The 27863-nt window shown below is 39.2% G+C and overlaps 1 pseudogene; it reads right to left on the bottom strand.

Moving 5' to 3' along the window:
• Window positions 1-576: 576 nt before the first annotated feature.
• Window positions 577-27863, bottom strand: part of LOC112604488 — an 81389-nt pseudogene continuing 54102 nt past the window's right edge.

Below are 27863 nucleotides of genomic sequence, written 5' to 3'. Positions count from 1 at the left end.
AGGTGGAACTCTTGACCATAAGGATTTCATGTCCTGATGACTTGAGTCTTTAGGCCCAGAGACTGTTCAGAATCTAAGCAGCTACAAAATTGGGACTTGAGGGGGACTCAACAAAACTTGGCTTTAAACATTAGAATTAACAACAAGAGAATGGTTAAATGGGTTCAGGTATAAAAGACTGTGCAGTAGTTAAAAAGAAATAGGAATATAGACATAAAAAGATCTTTGAGATGTACTGTTAATTTAAGAAAACAAGTAGTAGAATAAATTTAAAAATACAATCATGTTTATGCAAAAGAACAACAACAACAAAAAACCTAGCTTTCCCCCCAACATGTACACACATGAAACCATACCCAGGAGGTGAGGAAGATGCCACACTCAACGAATAACAGTGGCTGCCTCTGGGCAGTGTGTGTGAGGGTCAACCAGACTTTGTACTTTGTTTTGTTCACATTTTAAAAGATAATGTAATTACGTCTTTCTGCTGTAATCAGAAATAAAACACAGAACAACTGGCTTGAAAATCTGGGATCCAAATCCTTCTGCTTATCTGAGACCCAGGTGGTCACTGGCTCAGTCCTGATGCAGAGCAATGGCACTGACATTGAAATTGCACTCAAAGAAACCGAGCTGCAGCTCACCATGGACATGCTGTAGGATTCCAACAAACCAGGAAGTGCTCTGAGCTTCACAGGGTTGTTGTGAGTATTAAATGAGATAATATATGAATGTGCTTTGCAAAAGTTAAATTGGGAGACAAATGTAAGATAGAAATACTATACTGTGTCATTACATTCTTGTCCTAGCTCCCAAAATGAAAGTGGGATAAGAATGCAAGCACCACAACCCGATGAAGTAGATACTATTATGATCCTCTCCATTCCATAGTTGAAGAGTTAACTTTTAGTTAATTTTCTATTGGTCATTCGGCTGTTCAGCTGCAGTCATAACTTGAACCCAGGCTCCCTTCTGTTCTCAACTGCCACGGCATGTTGAAGCACTTGGACACATTTACAGCAATGTATATATATTTACCGTTTGCTTCTTGTAGCAGTTTCGACAAAGTTGAGATTTAAACCTCCAAGAACAAATATATGAAACTGATTCTAAACACTGTTGAGTATTTATGATGTGTTTGTGCTAGGCATTGTAGGAATAACAAGTGGCCAACATTTTCTGATCATCTGCTGTGTGCAAGACTCTCTTCTAAGCGCTTTACATGTATTAGTGCACACAACTTTATGCAAGAGGTATACACAATTTTATACAAGAGGTACTACTGTGCTCATTTTACAATTCAGAAAAACGCTGCACAGAGAGTTTAAATATCTTACTCAAAGCAAAGACGTTGGAGATATGGTCCCTACCCTGAGTCCAATATGAGTGAAACAAATAAAACAATGGCGCAGTGCTGCAATGCGGCTATTTACAAAGTTCCAAAGGCGCTTAGAGAGGACCATCCCTGCAGGGGAAAGCGAAAAACTTTGTGTGAGATCCTGAAAGGCAGAGGTTCGAGCAGTGGGGCCACATGTGCAAGGCCCTGGGCTGAGTAAGAACCTGATCTCACGTTCTGGGTCAGAACCGAGCTCCATCGGGACCGCAGCGCAAGCCAAAGAAATGCAGTGGCTGCTGTCCTAGGCTGGCCCTTCCGCATAACCCGGGGGCATCCGGCAAGGGGCTCCGTGTGGGCCCCCAGCTCCGGCCACACAGAGCCCCGCTCCCCTTGGGCTGCGGGATTGGTAAGCAGCAAACTGAGCTGAAGCGGCCAGGAACCCCCTTAGAGGGCAGAGTGAGGACTGGTGGGAGAGAAAAGCCTAAAGGGACTATAGCAATTGGCTGCTGCCTTTTCCACCGTGGAAGGGTCGGGCTGACACTCCCAGCGTTGGGGCTTATTCAGGTAAAGATGATGTCTGGAGCCCCCTCTTGCTTCAGAGACCTCCCGTCCTGCGCGTGTCACTACCTCCCCAGAAACCAGATGGCCCTTAAGAGACTTAGCCAATCATCATCCACGGCCATTACCGTGGAGAGCCCAGCGCTGTCAGTGAGTTTCTGATTGGCTGTTGCTGGATGGGGGGGGGCGGGCCCGGAGAGGAGCCCCGCGGCCTTGTGAAGGAGCCCTGCTTCCCATCGTTCTCTCCAACTCAGGACGGATGGTGCCCTCAAGGGGTCTGTAGGGGTAATGCCTCGCGCTGTTGCCCCGCGGAAGGCAGACTTGGCTTGCCAGACTCCTGGAGAGGAAAGCCTTTTAACCTAAATGAAGTAGAAAGAGAAAGACCTAAACTTGAATAGGAATCAGTCGTGCGGAATATTTATTTCTCAGAGAGCTCTCAGCCAGAATGCCTGTCGTCGGTTCCAGCTCTACACTAACTCAGTTTCCTTTTTTTCTTGGGCCTCATCTGTCAGATGGGGACAATGATAACACCTATCTCCAAGGGTTGCCATGAGGTTTCAATGAAATTAATATGTTTAAGGTTCACACAGTGCCAGGCACACAGTAGGTGCACGATAAGCAATAACTGGTGGGGATCAGTACACTGGTTAAGAATGAGCATTCTGGATCAGGTGTCATGACTCACGCCTATAATCTCAGCATTTTGTGAGGCTGAGACAGGAGGATAACTTGAGTTCGAGAGTCTGAGACCAGCCTGGGCAACATAGTGTGACCTTCTCTCTGCGAAAAATAAAACAAAATTAGCTAGACGTGTGATGTGTGCCTGTAAGTCCCAGCTACTTGGGAGGCTGAGGTGGGAGGATCACTTGAGACTGGGAGGTCAAGGTTGCAGTGAGATGAGATTGTACCACTGCACTACAGCCTAGGAGATAGAGTGAGACCTTGACTTAAAAAAAAAAAAAAAGCGTTCTGCTGTTTGAAAGAATGGCTGTTGAGTCCCAGCCCTGCTTAGCACTAGCATGGTGGGATTACATAGCCTCCCTGTTTCAGTTTCCTCATCTGGAAATGAGACTAACAATAACACCTACTTCATGGAATTGTGGTTTAATTGTGATAATACTGATAAAATACCCAATACAAAGCAACCAATAAATGTTGGCTCCTATTATTCATATCATTTAACTATTATGATGATTATTTCCCTCCTTCCTCCCCCAGGCAAGAGGCCATTCATCCTGAGTTGGCCCTTCTGAAAGAGGAATAGTGGCTTGCTTTGTCTGGAGTTAGTCTGTAAACCTATGACATTCACATGTATGAAGATAGGACTTGGAAAATCTGTATATCACACTCTTGTCCACAATGTGCATTATTCTTTTAGGCACTGTTTTCTTAAGCCTCACTGGTACCCAACAAAAGCATAACATTGTAATTATTAACTTTTTGGTGCAGAATTAGTTTATTAGTTTATTAGAGTATCTTTTAAGTCGACTCTAGTGTTGAACAGTATTCTGAGGGCAGTGTACATAGAAGGACATGTACTGATGAAGATAAGGGTTTCAGGGGTTTGAAATCAACGGACATAAGTCAGCATATACTCTAGGGTGAGCCTGGGTTGGGACCAATGATGGTGAGGTGTGTGGTGGTGTTTGGGTCATTGGCTGGAAGCAGGGAAGTCTGGAGTCTGAGTCATGGGAAGATTACTGGACTAAGACTTGGAGATTTGAATTCTGGCTATAACTAAATCACTCTCTGGCTGTATGATCTTGGACAGTCACTTATATTTTCTGAGAACTGATTTCTTTGAAGTAAAATGAAAATAGAATATGATTCTTTTGTGTAGTGCATTATAAGCACTCTATAACTGCTAGTTATTATTCATAGTGTTATGAATAATTCCTCCTCAAAAGTATGTTGCAAGAATCATGGAAAAATGTAATCTGTTAAATTTTTATATTTCAAGAGTGATGAGTGCCTAAGATCACCAAATTAACAGTTTGGGAGCTTGGCAAGGGTTAGTCTACCTTTCCTTGCTTTTCCATTTTGTAGTTCTTATCTCCTCTTCTGTCCTTAGTTAAAAGTCTATCCTTCAAGTCACACAAGTGACCCAGTTCAATAAGGACCTTCATAGTTCTTTGGATGCCTTCCTACTCTGCCATACATTTGACCACCTTCCATCATTTGCCCCACATACTTCCTTCCCTTCTGGCCTATAAGAGAGGACTCTAGCCAGAGCTTAGGGCCTGCATACAGTGGTCTCATGTATATTGGCAGCCCCAGGATTCCTGGGTTCTTCTTCGGGTGAATGACCTTGTAACTGAAGCCCAAAATTTAAGGGTGGTACTGCTAAGCACATATTGTGGAGGTAGGTGGGTAGGACAGCTGACACCCTCTCCAATTAATCCTCCAACTACAATTTTTGGTGTGGTTACTATAGCCTGGTGACTTTGGAGGCCACATTCTTTCATTCTGAAGATATATGTAGAGTTATTTCTCAGTTAAAAATGAAGAGAGGCATACTTTTTAGTGGGAAAATAAGGGGCTTTTGTGTTGGGCAGATTTAAATTTGAATCTGGTCCTTTACTGTGTAATCTCAGAACTAGTTGCTTATTTCCACAGTTTGCTTATCTATAAAATGGGGACAATTGGAATGCCATTCAGCAGTAAAAAGGAGTGAACTTTTGATAAATGCAATAACATAGATGAATCTTAAAATAATCATGTTGGGTATAAGATGCAAGACAAAAGGATTACACACAGAGATTATATAAAGTTCTAGAAAATGCAGACTAATCTGTAGTGTCAGAAAGCAGGTCAATGGTTGCCTGGGGATGAGCAAGTGGAGGGGCAGGAGGAAGGATTACAAAGGGAGACGGGAAAACTTTTGGAGCTGAGAGATATGTTCATTACCTTGATTGCAATATGGCTTCCCAGGTATATACATATATCTAAACTTATTAAATTGCACATTTTAAATATGCACAGTTTATGATATGTCAGTCTTTCAATAAACCTGTTAAAATGGGGTAATAAAATCTATTCATAAATAGTTGGTGATATTTTAATGAAGAAAACATGTTAAAGTGCCAGAAATACAGCAGGCGATCAGTAATGGGCACTGTCTTCTTCCCCATTTTCATACCTTAAAAAAGAACACTAGGGAATTAAGTTTGGCATCATAGTTATATGACAAAGCCTATAAATGGCACTAATACCTTAAGCAATATAGAATATACATTTTCCTGTCTTTCTTGGTCTCATAGGTACAGTATTATAAAGATTAAATGATGCAATCACATAAGGAACTTTGAAGAGTTCTGGGCATATAGTAAGCACTCATTAAATATTTTTTTGTTGCCTTTACTACTATTGTTATGATGGGTTTGATGGAAGGCATGGAGTGAATAATCAGTAAATATTGGTTACCCATAATTGTACTTCTTTTCATTATTAAAGTGGATAAGGAGGAAAGATTTGTGAAAAGATCAAGGAAGTTGACTTTCAAAAGAGTTTGCTTTTCTTGAGATTTGATAGGGCTTGGATTTTTATGTTTGGTTGGTGCTAAATTGTGACAGAAAACATCTGGAAGAAAGTTGGTCAATGTCTTCTACAGGAATATAGCAACTCATTATGATTGTTAATATAGATGGTATTAAAGGTAGCAGGAGCATTTATAATGATCAGTGAATTTAAATGGGATTAAATGGTTTCCAGCCGTAAACAAAGTGGTACCAACATTTGGTAGACATTATCTTAGCGTCAGACATAAGAATATCCTGAGGCACTCCTTAAAATGCAGATTTGTGGGACCTACCCTCAAAGTTTCTGATTCAATGGTTCTTGGATGGATCAGGAATCTGCAGTGTAATGCACACACTCAGTTGATTTTAATGCAGGTTATCTGTAGATCATATTTGGAGAAGCACTGGTCTAAGACATTTGGGACCTTGGACAGCTCCTTGTGACCTTGGACCTAGGTTTCAGGACCCGAGACAGAGCCCAGAATTTCCAACTCCATACCTTGTGGGAAATTTACTTTAATTCTCAAGGAAGCATGCTCATTTTCCTAGAAACAACACCACCACCACCAGAATTCCTTAAATCAATAATTTTGGAGACTGAAAATTCTGATTTCTGATGGCCAATAAGGAGAAGGCACACATGGTGCACCCATAGGAGAAAATAGTCTAAACCCAGAGTGCTTAGCTTGGAAACTCTGATGTTGTGAGGGTGCATGTAGTTTTCAGAGGATCTGAGACCCTCCTGAAATTGTATGTAAATTTGTGAGGAAGCTTATGCACGTATATTTTCATGGATGGGGAAATTTTTCTCCACTTCAGAGTGGAAATATTCTGGATACACCAATGTACATGCTTTTAGGTACAACTTATGTACTTTGATGGACCTCTTAAGATATGTGTGGGTGGCTAGAAAATTTTATTTAAATTCTTCCTTGTAACTCAAGCAACTAAAAAGTATATGTATCCCTTCAAATATGAACATATCAATGAAAACAAGCAAACGATCTCTGAAGGTGTCCAACTCTGACATTTCAAGCTATAATTTGAAAAACTCTCAAGTATTGTGATTGAAGTCTATTAAAGTTGGTACAGAATTCAATATATCTCACCTTGGCTAATCTAGAAACTTTATATTACTGAAAGAACTGTCTTATTATAAGCCACAGCTAATGTGAGAAATGAGGTTATTTGGATGACTAAGGAATTTTTTTCATATATTATTTGATCATTAAATGTTCTTATTTTTGACAGCCTTACCAAAAGACAAGGAAGTGATAATGGAGTATTGAATTAGGTAACATTTGCAGCAGGTCAAACTATTTCCATAGACAAGGTGATAGCCATTCACAATATTTCACTTAGAATATGTTCTCAAAGGCAACCCATTTAATAGCAAGCAAACCATCACATTCATCATCTGTGACCTGTCTGGTTGTAAACCATAGCTTAATATTCTAATATGTGCAATATATCTGTAAAGATAAATTTATTCTCTCAAAGGCATAGCTGATTTGAACTTCTGTCTTGAAAGTGTTGTTCTTTGACTATGAAGAAAATTCTCTTGAGTCAGTGCCCCAAAGACATGAACTATTCCAGTGATAGGAGGAAGCAGGGCTGTTAACATGTTCATTAACTCCACAAGAGACTACAGCTATACATTAGGAGGCAGATTGTCTCAACAACCCTGACATTTTTCTTCCTATGAGGAATAGTGAGATAGAAATTACTGGCTCAAGGCTCCAAGCAACTCAGATAGCTTTGTAAAATTATCTGTACTAATTTCAAAGCAAAGATAACCCAGAGAGTTTGTTTTCCTGGCTTCTATGACACCAGCTTCTCATGTTTCATTCCCCACTTCTAATCTCCTTGGATGCTCCCTTTCAGTCTCTTTACTGGATCCATCTTCCTTGCTTGACCTCCTAGGCACCTTTCTGGCTCTTATGTATGCCATCTCCCTGGTGGATTTCATTTAGTCCCATAATTTCAATACCATCTATATGCAGATGACTCACAAGTGTAAATCTCCATTGACCTTCCCTTGAGCCTGCGGGCTCATAAATCAAACTGTCTACTTGATGTCAGACTGCCTACCTGACTTGAATGTCAAACAGGCATCTGAAATGTAAAGTGCCCTACACAGAACTCTTTATCATCTGCTTTTTCCTCTCCCTAAACTGTCTCTGGTCTCTTACTTGGAAAATGGCACCATCTTCCAAGTTTCTTAAGATAAAAACCTGGGAGTCACTCTGTTCTTTTCCTTGCATTTAACATCCAGTTAATCTGTTTTGTCTTTAAAATATATCCCCAATATGTTAGCTTATTTCCATTTCTACAACTATCGCTTCAGTTTGAATAATCAACTTCTCTCCTCTGGACTATTTTAATGGTCTTTTAATTATTCTCTCAGCTTCTGTTTCTGTCCCATTCCAATTCTTTCTCCAAAGAGCAGCCAAAATAAAGGATAAATGACATCATATCACCCTTCTTAACACTCACCAATGGCTTCTCATTGCATTTTGTACAAGATTTGGACTTCTTTTTTCTTTTTTCTGTGGCCTTTAGAACCCTACATGATATGGTTGGGTCCATATCCCTGACTCTTCTCACACTCTCTCTTGCTGCTCTGCACCAGCCACATTGGCCTTCTTTCAGTTACTGAAACAAGGCTGTTTCCTCTGTTCCTCTTAAAATGCTTTGAATGACCATGGATTACCAATAGGATGCTGCTGACATTTGGGGACCTCTTAGCCGACCCTCTCTTTAGACGCCATCATATAAATACTTTCTATACTGAGCTCAAGTCCTTTTCTGAAGCAAAACGGTATACCAGGGATGCACATGGATTGCTAATGCAGACTTCCCTTAAGGGAGTCTCTTCTAATGATTAGAATGGAAACAAAATGAGGTTTTGTTATCCAGAAATTAAAATAACTTAAGAAGACAGGACTCAAATATACACATGCTTTGTTCTATAACACATTTTCTTTACCTTATTTTAACTTTTGTAGTATTAAACTAGTTTGGGCCTGACAGTCATCTTACACATATTTAAATGACTTAATAAAATGACATGTTATATGGTTTAAGAGAGGTAAATGCTTTACAAATTTGGAGAGAGAAAGAAAACAAAGGGGATCTACTTCTTTTCCTAGGCACCTAATTTTGTGGCTGTTAGAATTTTGTTCCCAAGTCACAACCAGACTCTCATATATGTCTCCAACACTCTTTTCCAAGGTTGTCTCCTGAAGTTCTCTGCATGGACCCGACCAGCCCACTATTTCCAATCTTTTTATTACCTGGGTCATGCCATCCTCACAGCCTGGAGATTGTTCACTTTAAGGCTCAGCCTAAATTCTACCTCATTTTTGATTCCTTCCCATCAGAATGAAATGTTTCTTCCTCCCCTAGCATGTTTCTTTTACCTCTGCTTAGCATGTATTTCATTCTGTCTTGTGTTCCAGTGGGTTGAAGACATGGTTCTCTCTTCCCAGCCTGCAAGTCTCTGGAGAGCAGGGATGACTTTCTGTCCATCTCGGCATCTCTCACTATGCCTACCCTATGCTTTGCATCCAATGATGAATGTTTTCGTTCAACAAACAATTATGTGTCTATCATACTCCAGGCACTGGTCTAAGCCCTTTAATATAACTATATAGAGAAAGCTCTCTGCCTGTGACTAAAGTTTACATTACATTATTATTTTCAATTAAATAGATTTGCATTTTACTTCAATATTGCAAGACAGGTGGCTTCTCTTCTATTTTTTATATTTTAGATGCTGGACTTAAACAGATGGCTATATTTTTGATTATATGTCATCCCCAGATTTATTCATTTTTCTGCCCTGTTCTCACTGTTCAGAAATGGAGCCAATTTCTTTATACACATGAATACACAGAGACACTTCTAGTTCAGTGGGAGGGGACACGGGTGGGTGTCTAAATCTGTATTCACCCTCTGTCATTTTAGTTGAATTACTTTATCAGAGTCTGTCTAAAAACTTTTGTTAATTGAATAAATCTGTATTGAGCATCTTCTCTGCACAAAGCACTGTGACCAGTTCTCCTGTCATTTGTTTTTCACTCATAGGAGGCACTATTTCCCCTAAACAGACACTTCCAGTCTGGCTTTTAGAGCTGGTAGTGACCGGAGAGGTGAGACTCCTGGTCATAAATGGTTTGTGTTGGGGTGAAACTAGAATTCAGGATGCTTGACTTTCAGTCCAGCACTCTTTTTACCTTATCAGTGGTTTGTTTTATTATTTTATTGTGTACTTCTCATTATGCCTGGTAGTTTGAAATGCAATGATAGTTGCAAACTGCAACTGTCTGTGATTATTATCACTACTATTACAGGTCAGCCTGAATTGAATAATAATATCTAAATGTCATTTTACAGTAAAAATCAAGTAATACTCTTCTTCTTTGTTGTCTTTCTCTTCTATTTTTAAGATGGGATTTTACTCTGTCACCCAGACTGGAGTGAAGTGGCCTGATCATAGCTCACTGTAGCCTCAAACTCCTGAGCTCAACTCCTGCCTTGGCCTCCCAAAGTGCTGGAATTACTGGCAGGAGCCACTGTGCCCAGCCTATACTCTTCTTACTATCAGCATTCACTCTTGAAACAAACCAGCATAAAACCAGCATAAAATAAACCAGCATAAAATCACCACTGAAGTGATTATTAATTTTTTGTCAAATTCAGCCTTATATTGACTGTATTAACTTATTAATTATAACATTAATAGTTGCTAAAAAGGGCAAGCCCTGAAAATCTCAGTGGTTTAACTCACAGGAGCTATTGCTCACACAGTGACAGTTTAGTGCAAGTGTTCAGTGAGAGGCCTTCCATGTGGTCTTTCACAGATCCAGGCTCCATTCCGTTTTGCGGTTCTGCCATTTTTTAGGGCTTCAGAATCTTTTTCTTTCACTGGTAGTTGGAAAACAGAGAAGGTAGAAAATGTGTAGGAAATTTCCATAGATCAGGTCTGGCACTGGAGTTGTTCCTGGTTCACAATCCATTGTCAGAAGTCTGTCCCATGGCTCTACCTAGAGGCAAGAGGAGCCATGCAGGGAACATGGCGTCTGGGTGAGGCACCCATTCTCTAGCAACAATTATGGACTGGAGCATGAATACTCAGCCTCTGCCACTATTTGGGTGAAATGGTAAAGCCAGTAAGGTCTGTCTTCTCATGCCTCCAGCTTCTTGTTTCTCTTCCCTTTGTCTCCATTTATGATCCTCCCCTCACTTCCTCCCTGGCCCTATTGGTACCCAGTCCTCTGCTCTTCATCAAAAACTGCTCTCAGAAAGGAAGCAATGGTTGCACCGAAGTCTAGTGACAGATGAGGCTCACCCCAAGGCTCTCTTCATTTTAACAGAAGAAAGCCTCTGAGAAGATATGAATTTCTGATGAGAGAATTGAAAGGCATGTGGAGTATTTTTGGGGAACAGGAAGCATGCAGTCCCTAAAATTAAACCACATGTTGGGTCTGGCTGTATCTTTCTACACAGCCCAAAACAACAGGACTCTTAAGTTAGGAGCAGAGTTTTTACTGTCTGATATAATTTGGAAACTTTTCATAAAGAGAGGTTGTTATGGGCTGAATTGTGCTCTCCGGCTCTTATGTTGGAGCCTGAACTGCCAGTACCTCAGCACATGAGTGCATTTGGAAATAGAGCCTCTGGATGGATGACTAAGTTAAAATAAGGCCCATAGAGTGGCCCCAATCAAATATGACTGGTGTCTTTCTAAAAAGAGGAAATCTGGATGTACAGGGGAATATCAGTGGCACTTGTGCACTGAGACCATGTGAAGAGGCAGCAAGAAGGTGACCATTTGCAAGCCAAGGAGAGAGGCCTCAGAGGAAACCAAGCCTGCTGATACCTTGACCTTGGACTTCCAGCTTCCAGAACTGTGAGAAAATAAATTTTTGTTGTGTAAGCCATCCAATCTGTGGTATTCTGTTGTGGCACCCCTAGTGAACTAATACACAGGTTTTCCCATTTTGTATTTAGATCAATGCTTTAAAGTATGAAAGGGGGTTATAAGAAGGGATGGGAGAATGGAGTCTTGACTGTAAAATAATCAGAGATTAGTGAAGGAGCTTACCAATATCGAGTAAGTGGGCACTAACAACTCCTTGAGAAGCCAAGGATGTAATATGTTAGATGTCCTCTCAAATGGTGAATATACATTGTCAACTTTGAGTTGGCCTCTCCAAAAGGTGGTCAAATAAATTTGTGCTTGTTTCCATTTATGTTTTGTGGACTGATTTTTCTTAATTTACATTTGAGAAATGGAAAATTTCTGTAAAATACTTTAACAATTGAAAATAAAAATTCTGATTAAATATTAGTTAAAATATTCTTGCCCTAAATGATACCCAACACTTAGCTATTGATACAGAACTGGATGATTAAGTTTTCAGTTTTCATTTGGTGGCATTGTGGTCAGCACAGTCAATTTGGAGCATTGGACTACCTATTTTTAAAATTTTTTTTGCAAAAAATTGCTTCTGAAAGTCAGCAGTTTGGTGGCATTGTGGTCAGCACAGCCAATGTGGAGTCTTGGACTACCTATCTTTTTTTTTTTCTTCCAAAAAATTGCTTCTGAAACTCAGTAATTGCCAACATGCTTTTTTACTACCCAAAGCTAAGTTCAGGACTCCAAAGTGCCTTAGGGCACATCAATACCTGGTGGGTAAAATGTTTTTCCTTTCTTGCAGACACATCAGTGGCTCTGGGCCTTTTCCAGGAAATAGGGTTGGAGAATCAAACCCAATCACAAATCCCTTGTGGGTGGACAGGAGAAAGCAGCAGGCTTCTGGCATCCAGAGATAAGAAACAGAAGCAACATGGTCCTGTCAAGTTGTTTCTACCATGCTGTGTTAGAATTCCTTTCTATTTATCTTAAGAAGCAGTCATGAGCTGCTTAGTTTGAGATTTTCAGAAAGCAAATTGTCTTTGTGGCCAAAAAAAAAAAAAAAAAAAAAAAAAAATTAGCCATCTGGCTAACTCAAAGACATCAATATTGAGAAAGGAGCCTGCACAGTGAGAGGGGGCAGTGTGGTACAGGAGAATGAGTCCTGAACCAGGACTTGGGCAACAGATGCCTATGTGTCCTGGCTAACTCCCTGAACCTTACGTTTTCCTCATCTGTTATAAGTGTGTCTTGGCTGGGCTGAGTGGGACTCTTGGTGAATAGAATGAGGAGACATTGCTATCTCTGTGTACCTATTTGTAACCATTAATTTACAAAGGGCCTAGGGAAAAAAGACTTCTTTGCTGTCCAGAGTGGTGCCAGAGGTTAAAATATCTGTAGCCATGTCTGATGAACTGATGCGTGCGTGTGTGTGTGTGTGTGTGTGTGTGTGTGTGTCTGTGTCTGAAGTCCTATTTGAGGGAGGGTGATGGAGGTCACTGAGAGAGAACTTCAAAGAAGAGAAAAAGGACTTGGGCAAAGGGAACTTGATTTTAGAATGAGACAAGTGTTGGGATACAATGTGGCAGCAGAATCTTGAACTCATCTAGATCCAGCCATCCTAGGAGAAAAGAGTTTTGTTTGTGAATCTAAAGTGCCATACCAACAAACACATGCTGAGGACCCTTCTTCCCGTGGCTGGAAATGAGACAGAAAGAACATTATCCTTCTCATTCTGAAAGGAGGTGTTGATCTTATTATGCAGGGCCAAATCACAACTCCATGGCACCATTGTGGGATGGGGACCATGGCATTGGCTATGATTACAGATTTAAGCCATGAGTACATGTATGCATCCTGGGGATTACAAAGAAAGAACTTGGAGAAGAAGGGTAATGTAAAAGACAAGACTTCTTTCTTGTCAGCAGAAAACAGAAGGCCTTGAGATTATGTAGATTGAAACATTCAGCTTCCATGAGGGAGGATATGGCTGGGGCATAATCTTTGAACTCAATTCTAGCTCTAATCTCCAATATTTTTCAACCTGAGAAAGGATTCAACAAAACATTCACAAATGTAGTAATAGTGATACATATAGTTTGTTGAGTTTGTTACCATGAATCTTCAAGATCGGTGGCAGTAAACCCAAATTAAGGTGAAGAATCTGAAAAGAAGCAAATTTGCCAAGAATACACGGTGAGCAAGTTGTCTGCAAATACATCTGATTTTAGAGTTTGTACACATTCCATTACACCTCAACATAATGGCAGAAGACATTTTAGAATGACTTTTTGACCATTTCTGATAGGATGCCCAGAGAAGATGCTGCTGTCATCAGAGAGCTGCCATGTCAGGGCCCTGAGGTTAGAACTGCAGTGATAACGAGGACCAGGACAAGAGACTGCAGCACCTTTACATCCGTGGAGGCTCTGTGGCTGGCTGCCCCATGGCTGGGACATGTAGAAAGTGCCCCAGCGGAGTCATCAAGACTGAGCCCAAAGTGAAATAGTGAGATGGAAGATATTAACAACAACCACAACCACAAAATAGGCTATTTATGCAGCATTGTTACTGGATATTGTCATGCTCAGGACTGAGCTAAAGGCTTTATAAACATATCTTTTAATCCTCTCACCTCCATGAGTTCACTGCTAGGATCCTTATGTTGCAACTGAGGCTCAGGGAGACTATGCAAGTTATTTGATGACAAAGCGCATGAGCGGCGGGCAGAGCCAGGATTTGAGCCCAGGTGAATGGGACTCAAACCAGTGCATGTAGAACCACTAGCCCACATTACCTCTCTAGATTGACACTCTGTTTAGTGCCCTCTTCACCCCATTCTGAATCTACCTCCATCTCCCCTCTTCCTCTGCATGGGGGCCTTTTATTTCTCCCTCCTGAGGTCACTGGGGTCCAGTGCTCCCCCCAGCTCTTCTCCCCAGTTATTACCCGAGGAATGGCCCTGCTTCAATCATGTATGCTGTAAGGCTGCAGAGGAAAAAGTTGAGTTATTTCTCATATTGTTTAAAAATGTTTCTGCTGTAATCACTCTTTATATTCACTTGTATCAAAATCCGTACCAGGAAAAAATGGGTGATTTTTCGTTAACCCCAAGAGGATCTGAATTGTTTTTTTGCTGGTTAATTTAATTATAACAAACTCAGTGAAGTCACTGTGTTAAACAGTAAAACAGTTAACCGTGGGTTAAACATTACAAAATCCAATTTCCTATAACAAATAAACAATGATTGGGGATTGCAATTTCCTACAACGGATAAGTAGGTGAATTTTATAGTCTCAAGGTTAAAGGCTGTATAATATTTAACCATTATAGTTAGAGAAAAATCCTACAAGAGACCTCTATGTACAAACTACTGAATTTTATGATGACAAGATACAGAAAAAATGTAAATCTGACAAAAAAAAAGCATTCTACCCTCTTACCTATCTAATGTTTGTATTCTTAGTGGGTTTAAGTTAACTGACTGGTAAATATTTTCCAGTTCTTTTCTTATCTGTATAACAAGGTGTAATTATTAGCTTAGTGCAGAGTATTCTCAGAGCCTCATGTCAACAGGTCAGTTTCTTAATCTCTCAAGACTGCTCTGTGAAAAACTTGTGACTTCTGGTTATTAACTGTAATTTTAATTAAAAGTTAATTAAAAAATTTAGGGTTTATACTTTTAATTTCCATAGCATGAATTTAAAAGTCATTTGCATTTGACTTGCCTCTAGTTGACAAATAATATCTTTGACCCTGACAAAGGAATTTTAAGAATTGCTCAAGGAACTCCTTGTTCCACTGTATTTTTTTTCTGCAGTAGAACAAGGGGTGATTTTACAGTTTCTGAAATCGTGACATTCAGAGATCCTTTCTGAAGCTGGTCTAGCAGGTTAATGCAATATGGGCATTGTTTTCTCGAAGCTGAGGTTACAGCATACAGCATTCTCCTATACGTGAATAAAGAACGCTGGTTCATATAAGGGAGGGTGCCACACAGGGGTCACCATAAGGTTGCATAAGCCAGAAAATGAGCCAGAGGGGACTGCTGAGTCCCCAGAGAGCTGCCATACAGGCTTGGATTTCTTAATTTTTTATATATTCTTGTATAGTCTGTTAAAACTACATCTATTGAGTATTCAAAGCACTGTGCCAGCATTATAGCTATTAAGGTAAACAAGATAGACTAGTATTCTCAAGTGACTTACAGCTTCATGGGGAAAACAAATAGATAAATAAGTAATTGTGAAAGGGTGTGATAAGTTTCACAACAGGGAAAGATTAGGGTGTTGGGAGAACAGAGCAGGGGGGACCCAGCCTCATCAAGTGGAGGTCGGGAAGTGACCTTTTCTGAGGTCTGAAGGATGAGTAGGGGAAGCCAGTGGAGGGAGGAGTTGAGGAATGAGGTTCCAGATGGTGAGTTCTTCTTGTGCGAAGTCCTAGGAGCAAGAGATAATGTGATGCATTGGGAATTGAAAGAAATTTACTGTGGGAGAAGAGGAGGTAGTTGCAGGATGTGAGAAGCAAGTGGGAGAGTAGGCTGGAAAGATAGGTAGGGCTCCACTAGACAGGCCGTGGTGAGGTGAGAGTTTAGCTAAAAGGCACTGAGGAACCACTGAAAGGTTTAAAGACGGAACGTGATGTAGTGAGTCATATTTTAGGACTTTAGTTATTTTTAGGAAAATAACTCATTGTGATTAAAAGAATAGATTGGAAGGGGACACAATTAGGGGCACTGAGACCAGTTAGGAAGCTACTGCAGATTTTCAGTTGACAGATTTTGGGGGTCTGGACTAAGGCAGTGTCCTTGGAAATGCAAATAGATTGAAGGGCATTGAGAAGGTAAATAGGCTTGGTGAAAAATTTAATGTGGATATGAGGAAGAAGAAGAAGAAGAATCTAGTGTGGCTGGTGTACGAAAATGCCACAGATTGAGCTATTCAGGAATAGATTTGAGATGGGGAGGATGACGTTCAGTTTTGGAGTTGTTGAATTTTGGTCCATTTTGGGCTTGTTGAATTTAGCAGGATGTGAGTTACTTGGGTCTGGAGCTTGAGAGACTGGCATGAGCTGGTAATATAGATGGTAAATGAAACCTGGGAGAAGGTATAAAGGGAAAAGAGAAGGGAGACTAGGACAGAATACTGAAACATCAGCATTTGAGTGACAGGGAGAAGAGAAACGTCCTATGGCTAGAGAGTAGGAGGAAAACCAGGGAAGCCTACGCCAAGGAAGAGTGTTTCATAAAGGAAGAGGTTAATGTATCAAATGCTGAGCACAGGCTAAGTAAGGTAAGGACTGAAGAGTGTCTGTTGGAGCTAGTACAAGGTAGACCTTGGAATCTGGTAAAGTTTAAGAGCAGTTGTGGGCCAGAAACCAAACTGCACTGGAGTGGAAAAAAGAGGAAATGAAGGCAGAGCGTTTAATCACTCTCCTTCAAAAGGAGAGGGGCTATATTCTGAAGAGGACATGAAGCTAAGGAAACATGATTTTTTCTCCTGATGGGAAAGAGGCAGTAGAGTGAGTAAGTTTGAAGATGCAAGAAACAGATGGCATAATCAATAAAATGAGGTGATGGGGAGTGGGATCCAAAAACTGAGGGGAGGAATTAGGCTTAAGTAGGAAGAGCTTTAATTTGTTGAGTGCAAAGGGGGCAAATATGAGCACAAATGTAGGCATCTTGCAGATGTGGAGGCAGGAATTTGCCACAGCAACCCACATTGGCTAAGAGATTGCAACCACTCCCATTATTCTAGCCCTCTGTCATTTTCTTTTAGCTGGGACAGCTTACGACCAATTAAGATAACATTTTAAAAAGAGCTTTGAAAATGGTAGATGATTAGAAATGTAGTGGAGTGAAATGATTATGTGAAGTGATGTGAAACGGTGGAAAAACTGGCTACGAAATTTACTTGTTGTGTGATTTTGGGAGGGTGCCTTCGCCTCACTCAGATTCCTCAGTTTTCATTTATAAAGTAGCCTCTTCCTACCAGCTCTATAGAGTTATTGTTACCTTCCAGTGCAGTGGCTTTCAGTGTGGGTTGTATGAGTATTGTCCATAAAGGGTGATGTGGGATGGGTAGGGCAAGTTTTAGAAGTGGTAACAACGAGGAAAGGGTGGCATTTGGTGAGCAGAGGGAGATTCAGGAATTCTGGACATCTCACAGTCCACTTGACAATCTCACACATATTTTTCCCATCTCCACACCACATGAGTCCCCCTCCCCCAAATAGTGTTACTTTAAACAATTAAGCTTTTCATTTTCAGTTAATTGTATATTCACATGAAATAATACTGAGCGGTCCACGCACTTTTTACTCTGTTTCCTCCAATAGTAACATCTTGCAAAACTAGAGTATAATGTCACAACCAAGATACTGACATTGACACAGTCAAGATACAGTACATTTCCATCACTACAAGGATCCTTTGTGCTGTCTTTTTTTTTTAAGTCACACCCACTTCCCTTCCTCCTCTCCTCCCTCCCTCAACACTTGGCAACCATTGATCTGTTCTCCATTACTATAATTTTGTCCTTTCAAGAATGTTACATAAAAGGTTAATGTGAGATTGGCTTTTTTTTTTTTTAAACTCAGTCCATTTTTTTTTTGAAATTCATCGAAGTTGTTATATTGTATCAATATTATTGCTGAGTAGTATTCCATGGTATGAATATTTCACAGTTGTTTCTCCATTCACCCATTGTAGGATATCTAGGTTGTTTTCAGTTCAGGGTTTTAACAAATAAAGCTGCTATAAACAGTCATATATGGATTCTTGTGTGAACATAGCTCTTCATTTCTCTGGGATAAATGCCTGGTAGTGCAGTTGCTGGGTCACATGGTAGTTGTATGTTTAGTTTTTAGAGAAACTGTTTTCCAGAGTGGCTTGTACTCATTTTACATTCTCACCAACAATGTATGAGTGATCCAGTTTCTTCATAACCTTGGAGGTTTTTTCATAACCTTGGAGGTTTTTTCATAACCTTGATCTAGTTCCTTCTTAACATTGCCAGCATTTGGTGTTATCACTATTTTTTTTTTTGAGATAGAGTCTCACTCTGTCACCCAGGCTGGAGTATAGTCACATGATCTTTGCTCACTGCAACCTCCACTTCCTGTATTCAAGTGATTCTCATGCCTCAGCCTCCTGAGTAGCTGGGACTACAGGCATGCACCACCACATCCAACTAATTTTTGCATCTTTAGTAGAGATGCGGTTTCATTATGTTGCCCAGGCTGGTCTCGAATGCCTGACCTCAAGTGATCCACCTGCCTTGGCTTCCCAAAGTGCTGGGATTACAGGTGTGAGCCACTGCACCCAGATAGGTGTTGTCACTATTTTTTATTTTAGGCATTCTGATATGTATATAGAGATATTTCTTTGTGGTGTTAATTTTTCATTTCCTTAATGGCTACTGATGTGAAAATATTTTTATTTGCTTATTTGTCATCTGTATATCCTTTTTGATGAAATGTCTATGTAATTTTCTCATTTGCTTATCTGATTATTTTTTAACTGTCACGTTTTGAGAGCTCTTTTCGTATTCTAGATAATAGTAATTTGTTTGAATACATGGTTTGCAAATATTTTCTCCCATTATGTAGCTTGTCTTTTCATCCCCTCAGCAAGTCTTTCACAGAGCAAACTTTTAAATTTTGATGAAGTCCAATTTATCATTTTTTCCTTTTATGGATCATGCTTTTGGTGACAAGTCTAAACATTCTTTGCCTATCCCTGGATCCTGAAGATTTTCTCCCAAGTTTTTTTTTTTCTAAAAGTTTTATAGTTTTATGGTTTATATTTAAGGGTCTTTGTTCGATTTTGAGTCAGTATAAGATGTGAGACTTAGGTCAAGGATCTTTTTTTGGCCTATAGATGTCCAATTCTTCCAGAACCATTTGCTGAAAAGGCAGTCTTTTCTTTATTGAATTGCTTTTGTTCCTTTGTCAAAAATGAATTGGGTATATTTGTGTGGTTCTATTTTTGCAGTCTTTATTCTGTCCCATTGATCTATTGTGTCTCCTTCCACCAGTACCACAGAGTCTTGATTATGGTAGCAATATTATAAGTCTTGAAAAGAAGTAGACACATTCCTATTACTTTATTTTTATTTTAGCTGTTCTAGTTCTTTTGTCTTTCCATGTATTCATTTTAGAATAATCTTGTCCATATCTATAAAATAGTCTTGCTGGATTTTTGATAGTAGTTATGTCAAATCTGTATATCAGTTTGGGGAGAATTAACATCTTTACTATGTTGGATCTTTGAATCCATGGACATGATATGTTTCCTCATTTATTTAAATAATTGATTTCTTTAATTGGCATTGAATAGTTTTTGACATAGAAGTTATAGTACGTGTTTTAAATCTAAGTTTTCAATTTTTTGAGTGATTTTAAGTTATATTGCATTTTTAATTATTGGTATTCATTGCTACTATATGGAAATACAGTTGCTTTTTATATGTTTGTCTTATATCCTACAACCTTTCTGAACTCACGTTAATTCTAGGAGTTGTTTTTTTGCAGATTTTTGGGGTTTTCTGTAAAGACAGTTATGTCTACTGCAAGTAGGAACAGTCAGTCTTATTTTTTTCTTTCTGATATCTATTTCTTTTATTTTCATATGCTGCCATATTGCGTTGGCTAGAGCTTTCAGCACTATGTTGAATAAGAGTGTGAAGGTGGATATTTTTTGCCTCATTCCTCATCTTAGAGAGAAGACATTCAGTCTTTTACTAAAGTATAATATTACTGTAGGTTTTGTTCCTTGTCAAGTTGAGGATGTTCTCTCTTATTCCTATTTTTTGAGTTTTTTTTTTTAAATCATAAATGGGTATTGAATTCTCTTCAGTATTTTTCTGTACTGATTGATATGATCCTGTGATTTTTCTTCTTTAGCCAGTTAATATAGTGGATTACAGTCTTTGATTTTAAAACAGCGAACCAACCTTGCATCCCTAGAATAAGCCCCACTTCATCATGGTGTGTACTTTTATTATATTCTACTTGCTAACATTAAGAATTATTGCTTTTATATTCATGAGTGTTTTTGGCCTTTAGTTATCTTTTTTGTACAGTCTTTGCCTGGTTTTGTGTTTTGAGTAATAGTGTCTTCATGAAATGAGTTGGAAACTGTTCTTTTTTCTTCTGTTTTCTAGAAGAGAATGTGTAAATTGGTTTCATTTCTTTTTAAAATAAATGTTTGGGAGAATTCTCCAGTGAAGCCATCAGGGCCTGGAGATTTCATTTCTGCTCTTTATTATTTCCTTCTTTCTGCTTGCTTTGGGGTTGTTTTGCTGTTTTTTTTCCCCTAGATTATTGAAGTGAAAGCTTATAGTATTCATCTGTTACTTTTCCTTTCTAATGTATGCATTTAGTGCTGTGCATTTCTGTCTCAGTACTGCCTTGAATGCATTCCACAAATTTTGATATGCTGCATTTTTATTTCATTCAGTTGAATGTATTAAAAATTTCCCTTGGGAGTTATACCTGATGTAAATGACGAGTTGATGGGTGCAGCACACCAACATGGCACAAGTATACATATGTAACAAACCCGCACGTTATGCACATGTACCCTACAACTTAAAGTATAATAATAATAAAAAAAAAATTTCCCTTGAAGAATTCCTCTTTGCCCTGTGATTATTTAAAAGAATGTTATTTAGTTTCCAAGTGCATGGAGATTTTCCTGCTATCTTTCTGTTATTGATTTCCAGTTTGATTCTGTTTTGGTTGGAGAACACAGTCTACGTGATTTTAACTCTTTTAAATTCTTTTAAATTTGTTCTATGACCCAGGATAACCTGGTAATCCTGGCATATATTCCATGGGCACTTGAAAATAATGCATATTTTGCTATTGTTGGCTAGAGTGTTCTATAAACACTGACTAGATTCTGTTGGTTGATAGATAGGAGTTTTTATATCCTTGCTGATTTTCTGTCTAGTTGTTCTGTCAGTTGTTGACAGAGGGGTGTTGAAATCTCTAGCTATAATTGTGGATTTGTCTATTTCTCCTTTCAGTTCTATCAATTTTTGCTTTGCATATTTTGCAACTTTATTGTTTGGTACGGACACATTTAAGATTACTACATTTTATTGGTGGATTGATTCTTTTATCACTGTATGATGTTCCTCTTGTTTCTGGTAATTTTATTTGTTCTGAAATTTACTTTATCTGATATCAATATGGCCACTTCTACTTTCTTTTGATTGTGTGATCTATATTTTTCCATTCTTCTATTTTTATTTTATTCTTTTTCACTGTTCAAGGTTTATTGGGGGTTTTAGTTGGTATGACACTTGGATAGTTGGTTGCACTGTTTATATGTAGGTCTTTTTACATTATATGGTAATGTACACTACTGATATACATAGTTCACAAAATAAGATCCTTTGTAACAATTATGTACAAGACATGCAATATTGGATTTATACACTGGATCCCAGGATGTGACTGATTGGGAAAAAATGTTGGACTAGGCATTGTTCAGTGAGGGAGCCAGGAAGTTATATAACACACAGTAAACCTCCATCTGGCTCAAGGGGCAACTGCAGCGTGTGCAGCATTGGCAGTGGTGCCTCAGAGGTAGTAGAACTATTTCAGACTAACCAGTTTAGGACTACGCAGGATTAGTACCATCCAGCATTAGGATATAGCTGTAGGATTTTACAAACCATTTCTATTTCTAACTTTAGGAATTGATGTTTTTCCCAGTCCATCTTAATATTACTGTTGTAATCACAGACCAGAAAAAAGGAAAACATGCACAACCTCCAACTAAAATCCTGTTGTAGCCTAAACAGTGAAATGGATGATATCAGAAGACTTTAAAATTGCAGCTCTGGCTGGGAGCGGTGGCTCACGCCTGTAATCCCAGCACTTTGGAAGGCTGAGGTGGGTGAATCATCTGAGGTCAGGAGTTCAAGACCAGCCTGGTCAACATGATGAAACCCCTTCTCTACTAAAAATACAAAAAATTAGCTGAGTGTGGTGGTGGGTACCTGTAATCCCAGCTACTCGGGAGGCTGAGGCAGGAGAATTGCTTGAACCCGGGAGGTGGAGGTTGCAGTGAGCCAAGATTGTGCCATTGCACTCCAGCCTGGGCAACAAGAGTGAAACTCCATCTCAAAAAAAAAAAATAATAAAAAAATTTAAAAAATACTGCAACTCTTTTTGGATCCCCCAAAGTGTATCTGTACTCTTTTTCAAACGGGCCTCTTCCTTAGGAGTCAGAGTCACCTTCACAAGGTCTGAGATTGCATTCTGTACAAGATGCAAGCAACACTAAGGAAGACATCATCCTTTATTCCATAGAAACCCTTAATCATGGTGGAAATTGGGTGTACCCGCCTGAGATTCTTCATTATACTCTCTGCCAAATCTGCCACAGAGAGTCCAATGGCCCAGGATGTGTAGCCTTTCAGTTTGATCACCTTGTAAGGACTCTGAACCGCCTGCTTGTGAACCTCTTTCCACTGTTCCTTATCTGTATCAGTCCCTAAATGTGAGTGCAGAGTCTTCAGGGAGACACCAGCAACATTCACTCCATTCCATAAAGGCACACTAGGATCTCCATGTTCCCCAAGGACCCACCCATGACAGCTTAATGGGTGAACTCCCAGCTTTCCCCCATCAGGTAACGGAATTGGGCTGAATCCAGATTGCAACCACTTCCAATAACACGTTTTTTGGGAAAGCCACTTATCTTCCAAGCCACATAGGTCAAGATATCCACTGGATTTGAAACAATAAGCAACTTGCAGTTCGGGCTGTATTTTACAACATTAGGAATGATGAATTTAAAGATGTTCATGTTATGCTGGTCCAAATTAAGATGGCTTTCTCCCTCTTGCTGACGTGCCCCAGACGTGATAATGACCAGCTTGGAGTTTGCAGTTACATTATGGTCTTTGCTAGACATAATCTTTGGTGTTCTAAGGAAAAGGCTGCCATGTTGGAGATCCGTCATCTCTCCCTTCAATTTGTCTTCCATGACATCAACAAGAGCAAGTTCATCTGCCAAGTCCTTCATCAAGATACTGATGGCACAGACCATGCCAACAACACTAACCCAAACAAATGTAATCTTAATGGGGGGGGCGGGGTCTGTTGTTGTTTTAGAAGATTATGAATCAGCTGATCCTTGAGAGTTGCAACACTGGACTTGGAACCAAAAGGAATTGGGAATGCATGTCAGGCAAGCACTGTGGGCACGCGGCAATGGGATCCGGACTTGGTGGCAACAGCTCCAGCACCTCCATCCTTTTATTCTTAACCATTTATTTTAAACTATATTATTTGCATTTAATATGGTTATTGATACATTAAAGTTTAAGTCTGCCATTATATATTTTGCTGTATTTTCTCTCAAACTTTATTTCTCAATTTTCTTTTCCCTTTTTCCTGTTCAAAATGCAGGCTGCTTGAACCTTTTGTAAAATTTCTCTTTGATTTTCCAATAGTGTTTTGAGTCTATTAGTCTATAATGTTTTGAGTCTTAGTAGTTGCTTTAGGTATTACCTCATACCCACTCACCCCAACACACACACACATCTTATCACACACACAAATGTCTGTTAGTGTCATCATTTTACAAGTTTCACATGAAGTGTAGGAGGCTTACCTCTTTTTATGTCCCTTTCCCTTCCCTATTTATAACAAAATTGTCTTAAATATTTTCTCTACATACATTCAAGACCATATTAAACATTATTACAATTTTTGCTCCAACTGTCAACATAATTCAGAAGGCTCAAGAGGATAAGGAAGATCTATTGTATCTACCTATATTTTTGCTTACTGTGTTCTTTTCCTTTTTCTTCTTTCTTTCTTCCTTTTTCTTTTCTTCCTCTCCCTCTCCCTCTTTCTTCCTTTTTCTTTTCTTTTCCTCTTTTCTTTCTTTTCTGTCTCTCTCTCTCTCTCCTTCTCTCCCTCCTTCTCTCCTTCTCTCCCTCCTTCTCTCCTTCTCTCCCTCCTTCTCTCCCTCTTGCTCTCTCTCTCTCTTTCTCTCTCTCCTTCCTTTCTTCCTTCCTCCCTCCCTCCCTCTCTCTCTTTCTCTCTTTCTCTCTTTCTTTCAACAGAGTCTTGCTTTGTCACCAGGCTGGAGTGCAGTGGCGTGATATCCCCTCACTGCAACCTCCACCTCCCAGGTTCAAATGATTCCCCTGCCTCGGCCTCCCGAGTAGCTTTCAATTTTTCTAATATTTTAAGAAACTTCTTTAACCACTTCCTTTCTATTTATAAATCTTCATTTATTCATTCTTTTAGCGTAGGTCTGCTGGTGACAAATTATCTTTATTTTCCTTCATTTGAGAATTTTTTGATCTTTCTTCACTTCTAAATGATATTTTTGCTGCATAAAGCATTCTGGGTTGACAGTTATTTTCTTCCAGCACTGGAAAAGTGTTGTGCCACTTTCTTGTGGTTTCCATGGTTTCTGATGAGAAATCCACTGTGATTTTAATTTTTTTCTTCTATAGGTAAGTTGTCATTTGTCTCTTGCTGCTTTCAAGACTTTTTTGTCTTTAGTTTTCAGACTTTTGACCAAGATCTGTTTTGGTGTGGATTTCTCTGACTCTACTCCCATGAGGGGTTTGGGGTACTTCATTATAGTCTAGTGAGAGTGGAAGTCTTGGTTCCCCACTTGGCCTTTGCTGGTATGAACTGAGGTGGGATCATAGTTTCTTGTTTGTTTGTTTGTTGTTGTTGTTTTTTCTGTGATGTTTGAATGCAGTAAAGTGGTTATATTCTTTTTTTTTTTTTTTTTTTTTGAGACGGAGTTTAACTCTTGTTGCCCAGGCCAGAGTGCAATGGCATGATCTCGACTCACTGCAGCATCAGTCTCCCAAGCTCAAGTGATTCTCCTGCCTCAGCCTCCCGAGTAGCTGGGATTACAGGCACCCACCACCATACCTGGCTAATTTTCTGTATTTTTTTTAGTAGAGATGGGGTTTTACCATGTTGGTCAGGCTGGTCTCAAACTCCTGATCTAAAGGTTTCTGGTTTGCTAGCTTTCTCATTTCCCATTGCTTTAGCTAGAGAGAGCAGGCTTTTGTTGAGACTTTATTTTCTGCACTTACTGGCTTTTCCATGTTGCCAGCTACTCCAGCATCCAGTCTGGGATATATGAGGCAAAAGGAAAACCCAGATAGCTTACCACCATGTCATTCTTTAGGTTTCAAGGGCTTTAATTGGTATCCTTTTCTTCTCTCCACCTTTCAAAGTAGCTTTATGCTTGTTTTATATATAAGGTTCAGGATTTCTATTTTTACTTATCAGGAGGAATATGGAAAAGTACATCTACTCTATCTTCACAGAAGTGGTATTCTCACTTATGGCTTTTAGTATCTTAGCAGACATTCTTGTAGTGAAAAAACTGTATTGAACAGAACCTAGACTCCAATTCTGCTTTACATCTGTCACAAATTATGTTTAGTAATTTTCTAAAAATGCTGTATAAAACAAGGGAAAGATTGTACTTTGTTTTGTTCTAAATTTTACTAAAAGTTGGTCACCATTTCAGGAAACAACATTACACAATATTGTAGTTGTTGACTTCACACGCTTGTATCTGACTACATTTGCAAGTGTTGTATTCACAGAAATTCCACATATAAGTATAAGCATCTGACTACATCATGTTTTCAGGTGTGACCATGCCAAGTACTTAAATATGAAAAATGTATTATTTTATTAGCAATTAATTTCCTTTTATTTTCTATAAAAGTAAAAGGAAAATAAAAGGGCACTATATTGAAATTTTGCAATTGCTTGTGTAGATTATATTTTACATCAATTTCATTTCAGGATAGAAAAGGAGGGTGATTCAAAATAGCTATACAAACAGATCATCAGATCTGAAAGGGTTGAGACCACTAATATAATGCAATTAGTTAATATGCTAATCAAATTTAACACACTAAATACAGTGATAGATAATACTATTAAAGATTCAATTATCTAAGTGAACCACTAGATGTCCATTGGACTCCTTTTCAGTGTGAGAGAAACCATGGCATTTCTCGATTATCAAAAGGAGCAGAGAACAGAGATAATAATAGATTTTAGCTTATCTTAGAATCTTTAAAGAAAGGCAGACAGGAGCACTACACAGGTGGTGAATGTCATGCATTTTGGAAGGTTCAAATGGTACTAACAGAAGATATAGTACATATTTTTTTAAAACCATTTGTGTGATGATGGAAATTCACCTATTTTTCTGAGCCTCATTTCTTCATTGTGTACAACAAGGAGGTTGTAGGGCTAAAGAGGATCACTTAAGGGCCTTTCCGTCTCAGTAGACAGCAGTCGACAGTCTTCATTCCTAAGCTCATTTGAAAGGATTGGGACAGTGGAAATTTGGTTTCATTTTTCATGAATTGTGAGAGGACTGAGGGCAAATGATACTTTCTTCAGAGTGAGATGACAAGATCGGGTGAGAATGAAGCAGAGAAGAGACAAAGATGTACTGAGAAAGGACATCTTTCTGTAATAGGTTTTTTTTTTGGGGTTGTTCTTGTTTTTGTGTGTGTATGTATATGTATATGTGGGTTTTTTTTTTTTCAAGCAACACTTACTAATTCTGTAGATTCTACCTATGGAATATATTTCAAATCTATTCCCACGGCCACTTTCCCATTTTAGGACCTCCTCATCTCTCATATCATCCTAATTAATTTTTTTGTCTATATCTCCTATGCACACTGACACCAAAATTATCTAAAATAAAGATCTGATCATATTATCATGCTTAAAAACAAGAGATGACCCCCTCAGCATGAAACCACACCCTTCCTCATCTGATTCTCGCCTGTCCCCCCAGCCATTGTCCACTTTGCCCGTACTCCCTCTGCTCTGGCCATGCTTGTCACCAGACATGTCATGCACTTTCATTCTCTGGACCTCTACCTGGAACTTCCCTTCCCTCTTCAACTGGCAAACTCCTCGCTTCTCCTCAAGGCTTAGCTCCAATGTCACCTTTTTTTTTTTTTTTTTTTTTTTTTTTTTTGTGAAGCCTATCCTTGGTTCACTAGGTAGAATTAAATAATTTCTCTCCACAGCCGTTTGCACATAGTCTGTGCAGGTACTTGACACACTGTGTTATAAGGTCCATGTCAAAAGGATTGGCATCCCTCATTAGACTTGTGAACCTCTCAAGGGCAGGTATTGAGTTGTATTCATTATTTAATCTTTGGTGCTTGGCACACAGTAAGTACACAGTAAATGTTTGTTGAATGAGTGAGTGAATGCATAAAGGGCTCTAACATGGTATTTTGAGTACTATATACATACAGTCCCAAACCTGACTGCACATCAGAATTACCTGGGAAGTCTGTTAAAATCCGGATTCCTAGCTCTTACCTACCATTATTTTGTAGTTTGATAAGCTCTAAGTGATTCTTATGCAGACATCCTGGTGCTGGTTCTTACATGGCCTTTGGAACCATAACCGAATCCATTATAGATGGGGTTCTAAAACTTTCCAACCAGGAATTTCACAGCTCATCCCAGGATGATATC

Source organism: Theropithecus gelada, chromosome 13, assembly GCF_003255815.1.
Source record: "Theropithecus gelada isolate Dixy chromosome 13, Tgel_1.0, whole genome shotgun sequence".
Lineage (NCBI taxonomy): Eukaryota > Metazoa > Chordata > Mammalia > Primates > Cercopithecidae > Theropithecus > Theropithecus gelada.
This window is presented reverse-complemented; position numbering and strand designations above follow the sequence as displayed.